At 44.0% G+C, this 18,892-nt stretch overlaps 1 pseudogene; it reads right to left on the reverse strand.

Annotated features, from left to right (window-relative positions):
• Nucleotides 1-1,674: 1,674 nt before the first annotated feature.
• Nucleotides 1,675-11,755, reverse strand: LOC108923471 (vitellogenin-like; annotated as a pseudogene).
• Between the last annotated feature and the right edge of the window lie 7,137 nt (nt 11,756-18,892).

Consider the following 18,892-nt stretch of genomic DNA (forward strand, 5'->3'; position numbering starts at 1 on the left):
GGTATATTTTAATCCTAGTTAAGCTACGTATATGATACAGAAACAACAGTGGAACTGCCAACTTACAGCACCTGGGTTGTGTGAGAGAATGTGGGTTGATTTCTGCTCTGCCTTTGTGGAGTTTGCATGTCTCTCCGGTCTGCCTGGGTTTTCTCCAGGAGCTCCAGTTCCCTCCCACTGCCTGGAGATATGCAGTCCATGTGAATTGGTGATGCTAAATTGACATCAGTCTTTGAATGGGATAGTGACTGTGTACATGTTTGCAAGTGGCTACCCTGTTAAAGACCTGCATCCTGTCCAGCATGTACCCCCATCAGTCACACCCAATGTTTCCACAAAAAGGCTCCAGTTCACCAGAATCCTCCTCAGAAGAAGCAATAACTGAAATTTTGCACTTTTTGGGAAGGCAGGCAGTGCAACCCAAAGAAAGATTAGACTGACAGACAACTCCCAATAACCACCCCTGCCTTACAATCCTAGTGGAATGATGAGAACCAGCTGCTTCCAATTGTGAAAAATGTTTTAAGCAGCTGGTCTAGGAAGTGGTCACTTTGAGGAGTGATTGATAAGAGAACTGTGCTGCTGTGTACATAAAGTTTGCGGTTAATTGTTTTTAGGGTGGGGGTGCGGTGGCGCAGTGGGTTGGACCATGGTCCTGCTTTCCGGTGGGTCTGGGGTTCGAGTCCCGCTTGGGGTGCCTTGCAACGGACTGGCGTCCCGTCCTGGGTGCGTCCCCTCCCCCTGGCCTAACGCCCTGTGTTGCTGGGTAGGCTCCGGTTCCCGTGACCCCGTATGGGACGAGCGGTTCTGAAAATTTGTGTGTGTGTGTGTGTGTGTTTGTTAGGGTTGTGTTTGTATCATTGTCCCTGATTTTTTATTTTTTTTTTTGTAGATCCAGCAGCAATAACCCAACTGATGAACTCTCTTCCATTATTGAAAACTAATGTTTGCTCTGCGTTATAACTGAAAACAGATAATGCAAATGAATTTGGGAAACTTTCTAGGATACTCTTTGGACTTATTACACAATGGTACATTATCAAACTTTGGAAAACTTGGCGGTCTTTATCTCTTATCTTGCATGTTTTTGCAGTTTCTGTGTGGTGAAGTTGCTGTGTAAGTGCTGCAGCTGTTTTTAACTGTTTAATCCCTTGAATTTGTTTTTAAATAGCTTTTACTGACTGCTATGTAGTTATAAATCAGACTTCAAATTCAACTGTGTTCATAAGTTGTGGACCCAGTGCAGTTATAAATGGGTTAATATACAACCTGGTACTGAAAGCTGTCAGGTAAGTATGACTAGCTTGTACACTGTATTTGTTTTGTAATTAATCGCTGTAAGTTTACTGGAAAAGCACAAAGATTGTTTTTTTTCCCCCCCAAGAGTTAAACTCATATTGAATCCATTAACATTGCCTGTGGTTCAGAACAAATTGTTTGATCTTTTCTTACTTTTATTTCTCAATGATTGAGGCAGTACATGCAAATTCATTGGGCAGTTCTATGCTAATATCCAGCAGTCCTCATAGCTAATGATACATTATTGTAATTAGTGTAAGTGTCATTTTCATGTTTTATAAATAGACTAATTCCTGTGTTTGTAACTGAAACTTTATAATCACAACAGATTAAAGAAAGCCATTAACAATACATAATGTCATTATAGGTAATACACTAAGCACAGTTTTCCGTACATCTACAGCTAACATGGGCATCAAGAGTATCCCTGAGATCTTCAGTCTTCTCCCACATGCTGACCAAGTTGTTCACTCTGGAACCTGTATTTAAAAAAAAAAAAATGCCATAAGATGGGGGACAGGTGGTAGCATAATGGTTGCTGCATTTAGATCCAAAGATTGTAGATTTGATTCCCACCTCCAGCTGTAGTACCCCTCAGCAAGGTACTTAGCCTAAATTGCTTGTAAAATTACCCAGCTCTACAAATGGGTAAATAATTGTAAGCCTGTAACTAACAACTGTAACCTTAACATTGTAAGCTGCTTTAGGAGAATACACACACACACATTTTCAGAACCGCTTGTCCCATACGGGGTCACGGGGAACCGGAGCCAACCCGGCAACACAGGGCGTAAGGCCGGAGGGGGAAGGGGACACGCCCAGGACGGGACGCCAGTCCGTCACAAGGCACCCCAAGCAGGACTCGAACCCCAGACCCACCAGAGAGCAGGACTGCGGTCCAACCCACTGCGCCACCGCACCACACTGCTTTAGAGAATAGTGTCAACTAAATGAATAAATGTTACATGTTTTAGCACCATTCTTTATGTTTCTAACACATACCAAGCAGATTAATTTTATTACATTTTTATCCCACTTTTCCAATCAAAATGTTTATTAAAAACAACTCTTTGCAAATGTAGATCAGCTCATAATGACAAACACCATCAAATTCATATTTTCCTCCCAGCCTATGATTTAGTAGAACAACTCACCAGCAGGGACACAGTGGAACCCTACAGTCACAGGGGTCGTCTTCACTGGCTTACATTCAGGCAGACACTGCAGCACAGGCTCGGTGGAGTAACATTTAGATGCCTGTCCATGCAGTGTAACTGGCTTATCCAGCATCACTGATTCTTGTCTCAGTCGGCATTCTGGATAAACAGAAAAATTAGTGACAACCTTACAAAATCTGTGGAAAAGCTATTCTTTGTGTGGTGCAAGAAACACTCACCACTGGCATCACGACAACTTTCAGCAGCAAGAACCCAGGAATGGCCAAAGCTGACTGCGCTCATGATCTGGCGTCCGCTGGGTGCTTGATATTCTTGTCTAACTTCACCATCAGCCTTTCCACAGTCCACAACTTTTCCTTTCATCCAGTCTTCCACTTCAATCTGTATGAAACAAATGCAGGACAGCGTTAGCTACGCTGATTTGAAGAGAGACACAATCCAAGTACAAGTGGCCTCATTTTACCCTCAAAATGTTTCCATCGTAATACACTTCATGCAGGCCTTGTCCAGGAGCATAAAGTGATAGGCCGGTCACCATTTTGTCTATAATGATGGAACCTACAAACACAGTATCAGGAAAATAAGAGAGACCTTTTTCATCATTGCTGCAACAAAATTATACAAAAAAAGTTTAGATGGTGATTGTACCTGTAGAATGTTCATAAGGTAGGTTTTACGGTAGGGACATCCATCCCATTAACTTTCATGTGGAGTCCGTTGTCATCAGCACTCCAGTCAACATCGCTGGAAAGAGACGGACAAGAGCATGAGGTAGAACAAGTGTGGCAACTGTTACTTCTAAACAGAAGAGACGAGAATGCCTTGTACTCACATCTGAGCAACCTTCACAATGATGTGTGGTTTTCTGATGTCTCATCTTCTTCATCAAAACCACGAACTTGAGCTCTGTGGTGCAGTCCTGGGCAAGCACTTGGTGGCAAGAGCTAGGTACTTCAGGGACTATTCTTCTATTGTTGAATGTGGTGACAGTGTCATCAGCTACGATTGCACTTGGCTGGAGCAATTTAAAAAAAAAAAAAGAAAAGTACATATACGTTATTCCTTCTGTTGATACCGTAATAGAAATAAAGCACCTTTTTTCACTTTGCAGTGAACTGCAAATGTGCCTTTTTCTAGTTTTACAGACCTGTGTTGGCCTCCGCAAACATGTAGTAGATCCTGTTAGCAATATCTGCTCCACTTCTGCACGAGCTGCAGCAGCTCCAAATGGTAGAGCAATGGGAATTGCCTGAGCCAGCTTGTACATAGTCATCTGGGAAAAGGTAGACAGGGTCACTGCGTTGTCTTTACTTCTACTCATTTATTCTAAAAAGGTAGCAGTATACATCTTCTTCGTTACCCTTGGGGTTTTAAGGATAACACTGAGGGTCTGGCAGAAGTTGAAGCCACAGTGAGTTTAATCTGTCTCTTGCTGTTTCTGTGTCTTCCTTCACTAAATCCCAGCCATTAGCGCAGCACCTGGGATGTACTCAGAAATCCTCATAAAAAGAGAGGCAGAAACAGAGTTTCAGTGACAGCAAATTCTTGGATGAAAAGATCTGGCCTGTGATGTATTGATTGGAAGCTTACATCCGAGCATAGCGCTTAACAGCACGGGGGATCTTCTTCCAGTTGAGCGTCATTTGGACAGCAGGGTGTGAACCCAGTAACCCAGTCTCTGCTTGGATGACTGTTGCATAGTCCTGGCATTCCTCTCCCCAACGAATCTTGGCCTGGTTTGAAAGAATAAAGAAAAAAGCAGCAGTGTGACCCAGTCATTTAATTTGAAATGCTTAGAATAAAACTCAGCATTGGAGTCTTGCAGTCTCACCATGACTTTGTGCATGCTCAGCTGGATTACCATCAGCACACATCTTCCAGTGTCGTTCTCAGCAAGAGCAGCCATGATGACCTGTACCCTGACATCAGCTTTGTCCATGTAGGCAGCAATCTGGTATCCCTGCCTCTTGTCATTACCCTCACTGCACGAATGATGACCACAGCAGCAGGAGGCACACTATCTCCAAGGAATCTAGACTGTTTGAAAAAAGACACAGTCATCAAGATGAGTCTGGTGTCTGCTTACTCAATTCCAAAAGTATGATTAGTCTGCATTTCTATGTGGTGCATGTTGACTGCCATGTTTCTACCTTCTTGTAAATGGCCTCAAAGCTGGAGGCACTGCTTCTACTGCTGCTTCTGCTGCTGCTTCTACTGCTGCTTCTACTGCTGCTGCTTGCTGCTGCTACTGCCTGCTGCTGCTGCTGCTGCTGCTGCTGCTGCTGCTGCCTCTTGCTGCTGCTGCTGCTGCTGCTGCTGTTGCTGCTCTTGCTGCTGCTGGAGCTAGAGATCTTGCGCTGGGAGGTGGCTCTATTGTCATCATGCTGTTGGACATAGGAGAAATTACTCAAAGTGTGAAATGCGATTTATTATTAGCTGCTGTTTTCACAAAAAAAACAAAAAAAAAAAACTATGTTTTCAACCGATTTACCTGGTGAATATGATTCTTTGTAAATCTTCCAAATACATGTGCCTGTTGAAAAAAAAAAGAAAAAGAAATATTGTTTTAATTTGGATGCTTCCTCAGTTTCATATAAAAGCTTGTCAGGTTTATTGGCAGGATTATTTTGTAATCACTGGGACTTCCATGAGATGGCATCAGAAATCACGATGTCAATTTATTTGTCCTAAATAAGAGATATTTAGGATGGTTTCTAATCAAAGGTGGAGCTGAGATGTTTTTGTTTGTGCATCACACAAGATACAATCATCACTGGAATGCATTGAGAACGGAGCCTTGTCTCATGCCCAAATGTTTGAAACTAAACCTAAACCCGACCTAACCCTCTGGGCTGTTTTTCCTCTTTTTTCTTAGGTAGGTTTTTCCTCAGTATGATGTTTCATTAGCAAACAAGAGTTTGGTCTCACCTTCGATATACGGGAGCTGACGAGCTGCTGCTCACAGATCTACCGTTACTCCAGGCACCGGCAACCTTTCTGCTGCCACTACTGCTGCTGCTACTGGTTCTCTTGCTCTCCTGTTTTTACTGTTGTGCGAGAGCTGGATGAAGAGGAGCCAGAAGATGAGGAGCTGGAGGAAGAGGAGCTGGAGGAAGAGGAGCTTGAGGAACTGCGATTCTGACCCGAGCGACGGCTAGAAGAACTGCTCGAACTGGAGTTGCTGGATTTCCTCAAATTTTGTGTCTTTAAGAGGAGAGAAGTGAGAAAAAAAATGCCAACACTAGCACTCAGCAATGTTTTCAGTTGAAATTTCAAACACCATTCCATACAGAGGGTGTTATTGCTGAACTGCTGAAATGTCACAATGGTAAGCGTAAGAATTACACTGGTCGTTAACAGAATATATTGTACGCACTCTTTCAGTTTCCAGGATTTTTTTCAGTTTCAATACAACTGGGGTTCCTCCACGATTGCCCTTATCCGTATTGTCGTCCTTTATCGTGATCCTTTTAATTATTTTTGAAGCAGCATTCTGTCCAACTTGCAGCTCAATCTCTATCTTTCAACAGCTTCATCGGAAACTACGGAGAAAGAAAAACTTCCTTTAACACTGCGTGAATGAATATGCAAGACTTTGATTTGTCTTGCCCTGCACCATCACACCCAAATTGTAAGTTATTCTAAGTTCATATGTCTTTACGACAACATACCAGGCTTCACATCCAAAGTGACTGAATATTCTCCAATCAGTTTGTATAGAGGGGAGTTTCTCACGAAGCCAGCATTCTGGGAGGTAATCTTAGCACAAGCTTGCTGTCCTAAGTTTGCCATTGTGACACACCATTTCTTGTCCATTCTGGCTGAAACATCATTCTGCTTTGGCCGTTTCTCGTCGCTTACATTCTCATAAATTCTTTCAGACGACTTTGACTGGACATAAAAAACAAGTAATGACACAATCTGAGCAAAGGAAGGCATATTACAAGAGATATTAACTCATTTCATATCACAGACACGATGACATTATCAGGGTCATTTTGTATAGACAATCTCCAAGCACAGACATTTTTGGTCAGCTCACCAATCCACTACCAGCGTCAGCATCTGCTCTGGATGTGAATCTCTCCCTAGACAGTTGGGCTGCAAGATGTTCGGGTAGTACTGGGGTAATTTTAGCTCCAGAAAGATTTTCTACATTCCTTGACATAGCAACAGCTTCCATTCTGTTAGCAAAAAAATAAAGCATTAGTATATCATCGACTGAGTGGTTAGTTTTAAAAAGAATTATCGTGTTTCCATTTAAAGCAGCCATTTCATAGTTACTGTGAAAAAAAATTATGGATTCCAGTTTTCTTTTTTTTTCCCTTTTCTTAAGCCTAATGAAAAATTGCTTACTGCAAATCCAGAAGGCGACCGTGAGCTTGAAGAGGCAAGGCCTCAATCTTGAAGTGTCCCTGAGCTATGTGAACTCTTGCGTTGAACTTCAGAGGAAGGACATTATGAACTTTGGCTTTGGCCACAATTGCAGCTTGAATGATGGCCGTGTTTACTCCCATAACTGCAATTTGTGTACAGCAATGCTGCAAACATAGTAAAGCGTATGTTTAATTTATGAGAGTTAATAGTGACATTTTCTGCTGGTACAAAATGCGTGATCTGTAGATGTACCTCGGTGCAATGTGAGCCTGTAACTGAATGTCGGTGTTCTTCAGCTGAGCCAGCTGGAAGTTCTCCCTAGGTGGAGGTGTCAGAGTTGCTTTTGCTAAGAACATAAATACATTAACAATAGGTTACAGGGAAGACTTCGCAGGGAAGAAATGGAGACACATTAAGAATGTATTGGTGGTCTCCGTGAAAAAAATTACCTTTAACTGTTGCTGCCGCCACAGCAGCTGAGTACAGGCTGAGCTCCATGGGGAAGCCTACAGAGGTGGGAAGATGCGACGCACCTCAGAGGTCAACAAAGACTTGGAGATTTGGAAGTCAGCCCAGACTGCAATGTATTCAGCACAGTCTTCCACAGTTCATGCTGTGCAGCAGCTCCGGTAGCCAACTAAAAGCAGGCCAAACAAGAAGACGTTTCAGGCAAATTTCTTTCATGCATGGATTTAAACTGAGCAGAACTTGTTTAATAGTCATCGAATATGCATTAAACAAGCGCAATACATAAGAAGACAGTACCTGTATGGCTCTCTCAATGATGTCCTTGTCAATGTTGGCAAAGGCAATTTCTTGGCCAAACAATTTTAAGTACACTGAACCCAGTGGCTGACTTGTTGGTAACGGCTTCCAGTTAGTCAGCTTTCAAGAAAAGTGCAAAAGCCATAGAAAATTTGTTAAAAGCCTAACAAAATGCTCTGAAAGCTGTTTAAATTGTTTTGCCTCTTGGCGACAACCGCAAATTTGTTTTCTGCCACTTACAGCGTTCAGGATGCGCCTCATCCTGGAGATCCTGTCAGCACCAGCGTCAGCAGCTCGTTCTTTCATAAGAGCCTCCTGGATTCCTTCGGTTCTCACACCAATCTGAAACAGGGGAGCAGCATCATCGGCATAGTTCGTGGTTTCAATCAAGCGTAACATCTATGAAACCCTCAGGAAGCTCAATCCCACCTCAAAAACATCTGCTGCTGCCCCAACCATATAGGCACGAACTTTGGCCACAACGGCCCTTGGCAAAATAGTGGCAGCATCGTTGATGAAGTATGCAGTAGTCGCAGCACCAGCCATCAGGCGGTCTTTAAAAAAGTGACAAATTAATTCCCTCTTTGGCTACAGCAAAACACAGGTCAAATCACTGCAATCATCTTAAATACTGACACTGATCTGAAAACATCCCTGATATTGACAATATGCCTACTGTGAAAAAAGTCCAGGTGGATGGCTTTGCTGAAACGATAGCTCAGCCTGTCAAACTTGGGGCTCAGGATCTTGATAGCAACATTGCAAGCAGCTGCACTAAACAGAAAGAAGGACAGTAATTAGCAAAGTGAAACTGGAATCAAACACCGTGATACTGCAATCTAAGATGGAAGTGATTTTATTGTCCTACACTTGGGCAAGGTCTGGGGCGGTGCTCCTGGTCAAGGCCTTCATGTGAGAATAGGTAAAGCTTGCCACTTGCAGGCTTTTCTCTTTCTGCAGAGCGGCGGCAATGGTGGAAACCAAACCAATGCTGGGTTTGGTCTTAAACAGCACAACACAAGCAGCCATGCGCAATTCTGGGTGGAGATCTCTGTCCAGGAACAACTGAAGGGCAATGTCTTGGACCTGGTTCAACAGCAACAAATGCGTACATTGTAAGAAAAAACTTTTGAGCATTTACCTCAAACAGAATGCTCCTACAATGCTAGTGAATGTTACACTTGGACTCACTCTTCTCTGTTCCCGTTTGGCAATGTGTCTCAAAGCTACCACAGCATCAACCTGGACTTTGACTGGAAGTGCAGCAGCTGTAGAGCCAAACCCAGGCAGGAGCTTCATGATTGGCTTGATGCTGGCAGGGTGACCTGCATTTCCGAGGACCTTCATAGCCAGGGCAATTTCTGCAACATTTGCCTTACTAATTGCTTCTGCAGCGAAATCATGAATAGGCTGAGGACAAAAAGTGGATATCCACAGTAAACAACACTACTGTAATAAAGACACTGTGCCATCTATAACTAAACACATGTAATATTTCATGTTGGATAGGGGCAGGCTAGTACAAAGGAGCATTATTATTATTATTATTATTATTATTATTATTCCACAATACCTACTGTATGCTATTACAATCTGCTTACCTTTATAACATCAGCAGGACAGTTCTGATGTTCCGTACAGAACTTGAATACCAAGGAACCGTAACCAAGCATTGCGATTTCACGGAGTATGGGATGTGACTGAGTTTTAGCATTAAGTACCACACTCTGGAGGAAGGAGAAGCATACTATTAGATTTCTTTAAGCCAAGTGTAAGGAAAGTAATTTTTTACTTGAAAGATGCGAAAAAAATACTCACAGCAGCTAAGTTGACAGTGTCCAAGTTAGCTTCTACTAGATGGAGAGCAGCCAGCAAGCCTGGGCAGTTTCTATTACAGTGACTTCACCAGCTAAGAACTTTTCCTTGATGAATCTCAGAGCCACTTGAGTTCCAATGGCAGGGACAGTATCCAGGAACCATCGTCTGAAAAATTAAATGCAGTTTCCTTATATAGCCAACATTGTAGGTTTACAAGTAAGACACAATGATGTTTTTCTTCACATTCACTAGTTAAGATTAAAATTGCTCAAAAGAAGGCTGGGAAGCTTCACGTACCTGAAGTCTGGCTTTGCCTTGACTTGAGCCCAAATTTTATTGATGGTCTCGTATTTGGCCATACGCAGAAGCTGAGCCAACTCGACAAACTTGAGTGGAGCATCTTCATGAACCTCACCCGCATTGTTTTTGACTAGGTGATTCAAGATCTCTTCAATCTATAAAAAGAAACAAATCAAATAATGGATTTAACCTTGTTACGAAGAGCACAACGATCTGTCAAAATACAACACTTGGACTCTTTAGAAACTGTGCTAAAATGAGAGCAAAAACTGGAAGATTCGCCACACAATACCTGTGCCTGGGCATTGGTGACTTTAATTAGTTGAATGGGTGTCTGGAGAAGCTCAGATGCAAATTCATATTGCAGAGATCCACGTGCCAGATAGTCTGCTTGTATAGGCTGCACTGGGTCATTCTGGGCCTCAACAAACGTCATCAATTGTCTAAAGAACACACATTTTTCAGGGCAAAATACATGGACTGAAGCCACCTTTTTGAGAAATTCTACTATATCTGGTGCTCATGCTCTACCTCGCTTTCATCTGAGCAGCTCCAGTCAGCTCATGGAAAGGGGTAAATTGATGAAGCTCCTGGACAGCGGCTTCCATGATGAGAGCACCACTTTGGGTGGGCTTCATGACATAGCTGTAGGTTGCAGCTCCTCTCAGGTTCTTGTTTTTCTGTGCAACGCGATAAGTTTGATCAGATCTTCTCCCTCAACATTTTCAGCAGTGGCCAAATATAAAGTTTAATGTTTCTGTTACCTGCTGGCATTGGACACAAGTCTCTGTGTAAGCCATTCCAATGTCTGCCATGACCCTCTTCTGGCAGTTCCCCAGGTCCTTAGACTTGATAACATGGATGCGTTCGGCTTTTGTGTCTTCGCTGATTACATAATCAGTTTTACAGACTCCCTGGGATCCAGCCTGAAAATAAGAAAAGAAAAAAAAAACATGAGTCCTTAATCAAAATCAAAAGAAATATGTCACATTATTTTACAAGAAGATGGTCTCACCTCCTGCAACTCATATACATTCTGTGTTTTCTTGATGTTCAGCTGAAGGATGTTGAGAATTCCTCTGTGGATATTGAGAATTGTTTCGGAGACTTCGGCAGGGGCAAACAATTTGCCCACCACACCACTGACATACTCAAACTTCACAGGAATACGAAATTGAGCAGCCAAGGCTTGGGTGAGCTTTGCAGCAGGGCTGAATTCATCTCTGGGCCATACACCAGTGTACTGGAACAACTGAGGTTCCTTGAGCTAGAAGTACACATCCAAATTAAATATACCTCTGTGAAATACTAAACAATAGAACAAATCAAATTACATGATGCACAATAGTTTAGAAAAAACATTGCAGACAAAACACACATTTGCTATGAGCCACCTCGATTGTTCTTGTTTTTCTAATGCAAATGTTTTACCTTGAGCAGGTGGGTGGTCTGGGCAACTTGACTGATGAGAACTTTGCTGACAATCTTCACTCCAGCCCTGGCCAGACCTTCCTCGGGTAGACCCCCCTGCAGCAGTGCTTCATACTGGTACACATAGGTCTTACCAGTGGCAAAGTCCGGTGCTGGTAAAACAGGAATTTACCCTTTTTGAAGAATGCTTCTTTTACACTTATATACTTTTTTTTTATTAAAGTGTTGTGAAACTACAGTGATTTCTAAAATAATAATAATAATAGTGTAATACAATCTCATACTCACTTAGGTTGTTCTGTTGACCCGCTGAAAGGTAAAGTAAACAGTGGTTTAAAACGTAATACACATTTCCTACTCGATTCTGACATCTTAAAGCACCCGATTTAAACAGGATTTCTCGTAAACCTAAGGAATATATTCAAACTAACAAAAAAATTGCTGTTTAAACTGCATAAGGACTGTCTTGCTCATTCTCAGTCTGGTTTGATGCTTTGTTCATCATATTTTCATGTATTACCAGTTTGGAAAAGTACAGTCTGCTTACCCACAAGGGCCAAAGTCAGTGCAAGAACAATTGCCTTCATGGCCTCTGGAATGTGAGGCGCAGCAGAAGCACACTACCTTTTTAAAGGATCTCCTTGTTTGGTTGACCACACATTAACAGCACCTTATCAATACCTGATGCTCTGAAGCTCTGGCCAGTGTCACACTGCCCACAACAGAATGAAATACGTTCCATGTATTCATATTACTGATGAAACACCATCAGGTTAGACCAGGTACTCGGGGTTGTCACAGCCACCAGGTTAGGTTAACCTTTGTCAAATGTCGAGTTCAACGTCCAGATTACAAAATGGAGTATTACTGAGAGTTGCTGCTAGGTGATTTCTTTTAAACATTCCACTGGAAGTGTGTTGTTCATACATGTTTATTTGCGACATAATCATACTCTTTTCACTTTTGTCATTTTGTAAAAGATTAATGCAGCCAGTGGAAAATCCAATTTACAATAAAATAACAGTAAAACGATCAAATCCAATCACACACAAAATCAGTCTCCTACAAAATTATTTTGCATTCCACTACAACTGTATTTCTCGTCTGCATCTGTGTGCTACTGGCAATCTACCACTTTAGCAGGCTGCTGAGACTATTGCTAATACTTCATCCTGCGTGCTATTCCAAGACAAAATCCAGAAAACAATTAATGCTGATTCATCTTCTTTGTCAACACTTGCTCTGCATCCAAAGGGCTCAGTGTATAGAAATACAAAGGAATTTGAGGTTGCCATGTGCTTTATGTGTAACACCTTATCTATATTGCACCAAGACATTGTAAAATCATAGTGGTACGTACAAGAGGAGCGCTCCAGTGCAGAGCTTCCATGGACCCCAAGGCGGCTGCAGCGGGCATTGAGGTACGAACAGGCTGGAGGTGGAAGGCAGAGAAAGAGCTGGAGGAAGCGGAGTTGAGCTTGAGATGGAAGGCATGGTGGACACAGTGGCAACAGGGAGAGCAGGCGTAGGCTTCCTTCAAAAGACCCTGGCGTGCAAGGCCCGTGGCAAAGATAGGTAGCATTTATTCAGGAGGAGGTACGGACAGGCATGCACAAAGTAAGAGTCAGCTGAATGGTGGGGCTCAAGCAGCAAGGAGCATGAACAAAGTGGGAGAGTGCATTACAATGGAAAGTCACCTGGTCAAACACCTGGCAGGCTGACTCCCACCTAGTCAGTTTCCTGGTCCAAGCGTTATAAACAGTAACATCTTACCAAGTCCAGCTAACCTTCATGTCTGAGGGAAGAGCAAATTGCCCTCCTGCCCCCTGTGCACTAGGAGAGGATCCCTGGAACACCTTCCGAGCAGTTACCCGAAAGCTCTTGGAGAAGGTCACTACTGTTGGTGTCGTGACCAGGTGCTAAAGGCAATTACAGAACATGTTGCTACAGCCATCAGAGCCACTAAGCATCACCACCCTGCACGGAATACTATCTCCTTTGTCAAGGCCGGCCATAAGGCCCACCCACAGCCTAGAGGGAAGACGGGCCTCCTAATCACAGCTACGGTCTGGCAGCTGAGAGTGGACTTGGGCAAGCAGCTGAGGTTCCCAGAAAACACTGTACTCACATCTCTCTGTCCGGACATGCTCATCTTTTCTGAGACTATCACGCAATCATGGTCATGTTGGAGCTCACAGCGCCCTGAGAAGAACGCCTGGAGGAAGCCAACGAGCAAAAATCCACAAAGTACCAGGAGCTCGCAGAACAATGTTCGAAGCAAGGCTGGCGGACACAACGTGTGCCCATCAAGGTGGGCTGTTGGGGATTTGCAGGGCATTCATTGTGCAAAGCCCTAACACTGCTGGGCATCACAGGGGAGGCGAAGAGGAAGGCCATCAGATCAGCTACCGAAGCCGCAGAGAGAGCACTAGGTGACTCTGGATTAAGAGAGTGGATCCATGGTGATTTGCTGCTAGGATGCAAGTCAGGGCTTGATCAACCCCAGCTGGGTTGCCTGAGCAAGGGTGTCTGATGTTGAAAGACCTGAAACACCCGATGACCCCAGGTCACATCACTGACAATGTCTCCTAGCGGATCCGCAGGATGTATCTTATAACACATAACAAACTGAAAACACCATATTAGATCAGATACTCAGGGTTGTCACAGCCACCAGGTTAAGTTAGCCTTTGTCAAATGTCAAGTTCAACGTCCAGATTACAAAATGGTGCGTTACTGAGAGTTGCTGCTGTGTTGTTTCTTTTAAACATTCCACAGGGAGTGCATTGCGGATGTGAAAATACTTTCAAAAGAAAACCAACAATTCACCACGAAGGAGAAACCAACAACTATGTCAAGGATTTCTAAGATATGGTTTACCATGAAAGAGCAGAGTACTCCTCCTTTACTCTAAAATATATTTATTAATGGCATGCGTATTCCACAGAATAGCAAATTACAGCACTGAGAAAAGGATTTAAATGTGAGACAGACTGTTTTGTCTTCACAAGTCTAGAATTTTCAGCAGTTTTTATTTTGTCATATCGTTGTCATGCTGTTCAGGTTTATTTGCAAGATAAACATACTTTTTTCACTTTTTTTCTTTTATTAGTCATCAGTTTATGGAATAGTTTAATCGAAAGTTAACTTCCGCAATAGAATATTTCACGTTAGCTTCGTATCTCCTGACTCAATCAGAATATTTTCCCCAGTACATTAAATCTGTATTAATTGCAAGGATGTAGCAGGCAGCGTATGTATTTTCTTGATGAGGTGACAGTTTTTTAAGAGGTTAGCTTGACTGTGTCAGATATGTGTAGTATTTACTTTTTTTGTTTACTTCATCTTTTTACTGATAGTGTGCTGAAAGGACTGTGGCTTTTTAGCTATTTGTACCATGTGCGTTTTACCCCCTTTAGGCAAGTGACATCTTTGACCTGGTGTGATACTGAGCCATCATTTGTAACTCTGATCACTCCTCTTACCCTCTCTTATAGTCCTTTTTCTCCACAGCTCATAACTTCTATTTCTTCCATCTTTAACTCCTCACTGTCCTCTAAAAGAAATGTGGCATTGGAAAAAAATATTATTGCAGTAACATATGCACAAGATTGCTTGAACTGGACCTATACTTTTTCACCTTTATTTGACAATGACCATATTGAGCCATCAACAGACAAACCAATGGACATGAGATGGCTGTCAATACAGTACAAATCAGTTACCATGTTACATTTACATTTATTCATTTAGCAGATGCTTTTCTCCAAAGCGACATACATCTCAGAGAAAATACAATTTGTGCATTTCATTAGGAGAAAGAGAGACACAATTGCAGACACATGATTCTTAAGTAAACCTAGTTTGTTTCTTTCCACTTTATACACCGATATTCATCGCACGAGTAGGTGCACAAAACTCAGGATAGACTAATCGTGATCACCTTCCACAATTTTTTATTTTTTTATTTTTCATTTTTCAAAAGGTACACAAACATTTACATACAATTCAGGAGTAGCGGCTGTGTAAAGGCTTATCTGGGCATGATTATAATGTCACAGTACATGTACATTAACACCATACATGAGCTTGAAAGGTCGTGAGCGAAGTGAGTCCCGAAAAGGTTAATTTTCAGACCCTTCTTGAATGTAGACAGAGTTTCTGCAGTTCTGAGTGAGAGGGGAAGGTCATTCCACCACAACAGGGCCAGAACCTCCACACTTGACTTTTCGTGCGTGGGACCACCAAACGAGCAGAAGTAGAAGAGCAAAGCAGTCTGGTTGGGGTCTAGTAGCTGATCGAGTCTTGTAAATAGCTGGGAACAGTTCTATTGGTGCATTTGTAGGCTATAACCAGGGTCTTGAATTTGATCCGGGCAGCTACAGAAAGCCAGTGCAGAGAAATGATTAGGGAGGACACATGGGAACGCTTTGGCAAGTCAAACACAACTCATGCAGCAGCATTCTGTATCAGCTGCAGAGGTTTGATGGCAGTAGCGGGAAGGCCTCACAAGAGAGAGTTGCAGTAGTCCTGACGGGATGTCACCGCGGCCTAGACAAGAAGTTGGGCAGAGTCAGTTGTCAGGTAGGTAAGGGCGGACTCTTAGCTGAGGAGGAAAGCAGAATGAGTGAGTTGTCCAGTTTGATCGGTAGATCGTGACAGGAGGACAGGCCAGCTGGGAGGTGAAGAATCTCTGTTTTGGAGAGGTTGAGTCGGAGGTGATGATCAGACATCCAAACAGAGATGTTTGACAAGCAAGCAGCGATGCATGCAGAAATGTCTGATGTTTCAGGTGGAAAGGAGAGGAAGAGCTGTGTATCATCAGCATAGCAGTGGTATTTGACCCCATGGGAGGCTATGACCCGGCCGAGGGAGGAGGTGTAGATCAAGAAGAGAAGAGGACCCAGTACCGAGCCCTGTGGGACACCTGTTGAGAGAGGCAGAGGAGAAGAACGGGAGCTCTGCCAGACCACTTGATAGGATCTGTCAGATGGGTAGGACTCAGACCATCTTAGTGCCGCTCCTTTGATCCCAAGCTGACTAAGAAAAGAGAGTAGAATCCGGTGGTTGACAATGTTGAATGCTGCAAACAGATCAAGGAGGATGAGAACCGAGGAGAGAGAGGTGGCTCTAGCAGACTGGAGAGTATCAGACACCACCGGAAGTGCCGCCTCCGTGAAGTGACTAACTTTGAAACAAGACTGATATCCATGGAGGAGATGGTTCCGGGTGAGGAATTCAGAAAGTTGATCACAGGCCGCCCGCTCTAGAGTTTTAGACAGGAAGGAGAGGAGGGTGACTGGTCTGTAGTTTTGAACGGAGTTTGAATCCAGGGAGGATTTCTTTAACAGAGGTGAAGTGAAGTAGCTTTTAAGGCAGATGGGAAACAGCCAGAGGAGTGGAAAAGAGTCTGTGTGGTTTTTTAATTGCAGATTGCATTTTCTTGTGGTAGAAGGTAGTTTTATCTGAAGAGACAGCAGAGTGAAAAGTAGCCAAGCGTTGTTTGTAGGCATCCAAGTCTGAGCAAGTCTTGGATTTTTGCCATTTTCGCTCTGCAGCATGGCATTTGGCCCTGTTAGCATGTAACGTATCAATCAGCCATGGGGTGGAACTGAGGCGTGCTGGTCTGGAAGATAGTGGACAGAGAGAGCCAAGGGAGGAAGATAGGGTAGAGAGGAAAATGTTAGTGGCATCGTCTGTTGATAGATCTGAGAATTGTGCAGCAGAAGGGAGAGCGGACAGCGTGGCAGAGGCAAAGCAGGGAGGTGAGAGAGATTTTAAGTTGGGGTGGAAGGTGAGAAAGGGTGCAAAAAAAGGCGAGGGATTAGTGGCGAGGCAGGGTTGGAAGGAAATGAACAAGTGATCAGAGACGTGCAGCAAAGTAGCAGAGAGGACAGGACAGCCACAGTTATGGGAAAATACATGGTCAAGGCAGTTGCCTGCTTTGGGAGTAGCAGGGGATTGTAACAGGGAGAGATCAAAAGACTCTATGAGAAACAGAAGGCTGCTTGGATGAATGTCATCAGCATGCAGGTTGAAGTCAGCCAGGAGAATCAATGGAGCACTGTCCCCTGGGAGAGAGCTCAACAAGATGTCAAGGTCATCCAAGAAGCAGCCAAGAGGGCCAGGAGAGCGATAAAGAAAAACCACAACATCATGCAGGTTGTCACGGTTGCGTGTAGCGCGGACGGACTCAAGTGCAGAGTTCTCGGATCGACGTGCACGGAAGCCAAATCAGTATCCATAATCAGAGTCGAGGGGCGGGCGAGGGTCAGGCGATCGGCAAACGGAGTACAAAGGGCTAGGCACAGAACGTGGTCAGGAAGAATCAGGCAAAGGGTCGAAGTCGGGATGGGTATCTTGGTAACACGGTTCGCAGGGAAACAAGGAGGCAAAACAAGGTTCCGCATCTGGGCTTCCTCGGCTTCCCTCTTTATTGTCGCTCCCATCAGGGAACGGCAGGTGTCGCAGATGTGCCAGAGGCGGAGAACGTGACACAGGTGAACAGGGGGAACAGAATATTCCCACTGAGAGGGGTGAGCAAGCCTGTGCCTTCACCTCTGCCGGAGGGACGAGGGGTGTGAGAGAAGGAGTAGCTGGTGGAGAGAGCTGCAGGTGTGGCTGTGTTGTCTGGGATGATCCAAGTTTCAGTTAGGGCCAGGAGGTCCAGTGAGAGGTGGGAGGCATATGCTGGTATGAAGTCAGCCTTTCTAACCGCAGACTGGCAGTTCCAGAGTCCCATGGAGAAACTGAAGCAGGATGGAGGGTTTGACAGACGAGGATAAAACAGGTTACTGTAGCAGCGATAGCATCCAGGTCTCCGGTGGTGGCGACGTCGCACAGCTCGGTTGCCGTAGACAACTTTGATGGGCGACATGTTTGACGCATGATCCCTCGTGGAACGTGCTGCTGGTGGCCTTCCTTGGTGGACTCCCACAGGTAGACTGCCTTGTCTTTGCAGCCTGAGTCTTCGCACCAAACAAACAGACGTGATTAATCGATCGATGGAGTTATGCCCACTCTACACTACGGGACGCAGAATTGTTTAGCTTTACATGTGCCCTAACAAACCACAAAATACAATTCAACAAACAAATTAACAAAAAATACCACCGACAACTACATGAACACACAACCCATTGCGTCTGACTATCTGCATGGCTACACGACAAGAATGCACATCGGGGAAAAGCGGTAGCAACAATAAACTTACCCGAAGCATGATTAACTACAGTGACGGTCCTCCATCGCAAAATATATTGCACAATTTGAACTGCTGGAAGGGGGTGCGGTGGCGCAGTGGGTTGGACCGCAGTCCTGCTGTCCAGTGGGTCTGGGGTTCAAGTCCCGCTTGGGGTACCTTGCGACGGACTGGCGTCCCGTCCTGGGTGTGTCCCCTCCGGCCTTACGCCCTGTGTTGCCGGGTAGGCTCCGGTTCCCCGTGACCCTGTAAGGGACAAGCGGTTCTGATAATTGTGTGTGTGAACTGCTGGAAGCAGAAAGTCTGAGCTGAAGGGATCCTTTGATTTTCACCAAATCCAAAGCACTCTGGATGTAGGACGCTGCGTAAAGGAAAGCTTGTGAGAGCATTTATCATTTATTACACTTTCATTTCTCATTCACGCTTTCATGTTTTCACTCATTATTCAAGCTATGCATTTTGAGATATTGGCCTTGACAAAAAGCGGTTTCCCTACACTGAAACTCCAAGATAAATATCATCT

Source organism: Scleropages formosus, chromosome 9, assembly GCF_900964775.1.
Source record: "Scleropages formosus chromosome 9, fSclFor1.1, whole genome shotgun sequence".
Taxonomy (NCBI): Eukaryota; Metazoa; Chordata; class Actinopteri; order Osteoglossiformes; family Osteoglossidae; genus Scleropages; species Scleropages formosus.